The sequence below is a fragment of the Takifugu flavidus genome, unplaced genomic scaffold (assembly GCF_003711565.1).
Source record: "Takifugu flavidus isolate HTHZ2018 unplaced genomic scaffold, ASM371156v2 ctg779, whole genome shotgun sequence".
NCBI classification, from domain to species: Eukaryota; Metazoa; Chordata; class Actinopteri; order Tetraodontiformes; family Tetraodontidae; genus Takifugu; species Takifugu flavidus.
In genome coordinates, this window is record NW_026622389.1 from 4,388 (window position 1) to 7,424 (window position 3,037).

A 3,037-nucleotide genomic window follows, 5' to 3' on the forward strand; every position below is an offset into this window, starting at 1 on the left:
ACACAGACATACACAAATGCACACACACACACACAGCCGTACACAGGCACACACACACACATACACAGGTGCACACAGGCACACACAGACATACACAGGCACACACAGGCACATACACAGGCGCACACACACAGACATACACAGACACACACAGGCTCACACAGGCACACACACAGACGTACACGGGCACACACAGACCACCACATACACACGGGCACACACAGACACAAACAGACATACACGGGCACACAGACATACACAGCTCACACAGACACACACAGACATACACAGGCACACACACAGAGACAGACAGACAGACACAGACATACACGGGCACACACAGACACAGGCACACACACAGACAGAAAGACACACACAGACAGAAAGACATACACAGGCACACACAGACATACACAGGCACACCACACCAGACATACACACCGTACACAGGCACACACACAAAACCAGGCACACACACACACAACACAGACCATACACAGACACTACACAGGCACACACACACGCAGACATACACAGCTCACACAGACATACACACGCATACACGGGCACACACAGACATACACAGACACGCACACACACAGAGACAGAAAGACAACACAGACATACACAGGCACACAGATACACATGCACGGCACACACACACAGACATACACAGATGCACACACAGACATACACAGCCGTACACAGGCACACACACACACATACAACAGGTGCACACACACAGACATACACAGACACACATACACAGGCGCACACACACACACCACACACCACACACACACACACACACACACACACTCTCCAGGCCTGTCACTGTCACCAACGGCTGATTCACAGGTGTGTTTGACAGGAGATTCTTCCAGATATTCCGGGTATTCCAGATATTCCGGGCTGAGCACATGGAGACGAGATGGAGGAACAACTTTATTGAACAACGGGTGTGATGGGTTCTACAGGTGTAGCAGAGGTCTGCACAGACGCTCCAGGCTGAGCCTCACACACTTGAGCCTCACACACTTGAGCCTCACACACTTGAGCCTCACACACCTGAGCCTCACACACTTGAGCCTCACACACCTGAGCCTCACACACTTGAGCCATGATAGCAACACTAAACCAGCTCTTCCTTTAAAGTCTGCTGCAATAAAATGGGGAAACTAAAACAGGTAAAACAAGCTCAACTCTCAAACTGGAGCGTGGTGATCGCCCCCTGCTGGCAGGAGGAGGCGGAGCCACGGCCCAGGAGCGTCCCACTACCCGGAGCGGTCCGAGTCCTGGGTGTGCAGCAGGTCCAGGTTGCCGTGGGGACGGTGGAGAAGGGCTGCCAGCTCAGAGCTCAGTGATTATTGATCAGTGGTGAAACGAGAGGTGAAGCATTCGTCCCAGGTAGCGACGCTGGAACATCCCATAATCACCCCAGACATGAAACGGCAGCAAGCGCCAAAGATGCAGGAGAACTAAAGAGGAAACATTACACCAGGCGAGGCTTGGCTCCGCCCACCGCTGCCGCGCCGTGACGTCCACCACCGTTCTTCCTGATGCTTCACAAAGGACGAGCAAGAGCTCAGTCAACGTCGCCGTGGCGACGCCCGCCCGCAGCTCCTCCCCCAGTCATGAAATCAGTGATTAAAAAGTGACTCCGCCAGGTCAGCTGACCCCAGGAACGTCATCCTTCCAGTGGTTCCACGCTCGTTTGCTTCCCAAGAAGAAGAGGACGGGTTTCTGCCTCCTAATCCAGCCAGTGTGGTTCTGCAGGGTGCCGATCCCACGCGGGGGTCCAGAAGGTGGTCCAGAAGGTGGTCCAGGAGGGGCTCCACTGCTCCTCCACGGGCACAGGGGGGGTGTTTGAGCCTTCCTGGGGGTCGTCGCCGCCCAGCCCCACCCCTCTCCTCGCGGTCTCATTTCCAGGTTAGTTGGAGCTGCTCATTAAAATCGGGTGCTGACTCTAACGCTGGTTGGACCCGTTCAGTGAGGCGGGTTCATGGCGCCGTGACCTCGCTGCTGCTTCTGCTTCTGCTGGAGGAGGAGCTGCTCCAGCGCCGACGGGCCGGGCTGCATCATGGAGCTGGACCAGATGGACTGCAGGGAGCAACCAGAGTGGCACATGTGAACAGAGTCAGAACCGGACCACGGACCGTCTGGGCCAACCCACCTTCAGGCTGTCCAGCAACACCGACGACTCCTCCATGGGAGACTCCTGATTGGCCCACGAGCTGCTGCTGGGACCCATCTGATGCCAGCTGCTGTCTGAGGCGCAGAGGTCGGCAGGTAGTCCAGACCCAAAGTGCTTACGGACCCTGGGACACCACACAGAGAGAGCAATGAGGTCCAGGGGGCAGATCCTGTGACAGAACCCCACCTCGGAACTCTTAGAGATGCTCCCCCCATCCTACACCCCCCTCACCGCTCTTATCGGGCTTCCAGCGGTCCACGAGCCTGCGGTCCCGGCTGTCCGGTGTTCCGATGGGTCCAAAACTGGAGAAGGGCGGAGCTCCGTGGTTGTGTGTGGGGGGTGAGGACGGGAGGCTACTGGGGTTGGATGAGTGAGGCGATTGGCTCGCTGGGGTGGAGTGATCTGCCAATCAGAAGGGAGCTTAGAAGCAGCTGTGGCAGTGAGAACGCTTCCAGCTGAGACCTACCTGAGCTGGCAGGAAGGGAGGGTGACCATGGAAACAGGGAGTAGAGGGACGGCTCCTGGTGCATCATGGGAGTGCTGGGCTTGGAAGTGGCGCTCTGGTTCTTCCGTAAGCCTGGCGGAAGATGCTGCTCTGGCTGAACTCCTGGACACATGAGAGCCGCTGGTCAGGGAGCAGCTCAAGGTCAAACCCCCCCCGGGGGGCCGGGGGGGGGGGTCAAACCCACCAGGGCCGGGGGGGTCAACCCCCCAGCCCTGTGGGGGGGGGGGGGGGGGTCACAAACCCACCAGGGCCGGGGGGGTCAAACCCCCCACCCTGGGGGGGGGGGGGGTCAACCCACCAGGGCCGGGGGGGTCAACCCCCCAGCCCTGGGGGGGGGG

At 58.3% G+C, this 3,037-nt stretch overlaps 1 long non-coding RNA gene across 4 annotated transcripts; it reads right to left on the reverse strand.

Moving 5' to 3' along the window:
• Positions 1–932: 932 nt before the first annotated feature.
• Positions 933–2,798, reverse strand: LOC130521200 (uncharacterized). Of its 4 annotated transcripts, none has more exons than XR_008949220.1 (5): positions 2,661–2,798; positions 2,426–2,596; positions 2,174–2,318; positions 1,114–2,100; positions 933–1,068 (listed from the first exon to the last, which is right to left on the reverse strand). It is a non-coding gene; the product is annotated as an uncharacterized LOC130521200 (long non-coding RNA). The 4 variants fall into 4 exon arrangements; XR_008949219.1 differs by having other exon boundaries at positions 933–1,008; positions 1,099–2,100; XR_008949221.1 differs by having other exon boundaries at positions 933–1,008; positions 1,069–2,100.
• Between the last annotated feature and the right edge of the window lie 239 nt (positions 2,799–3,037).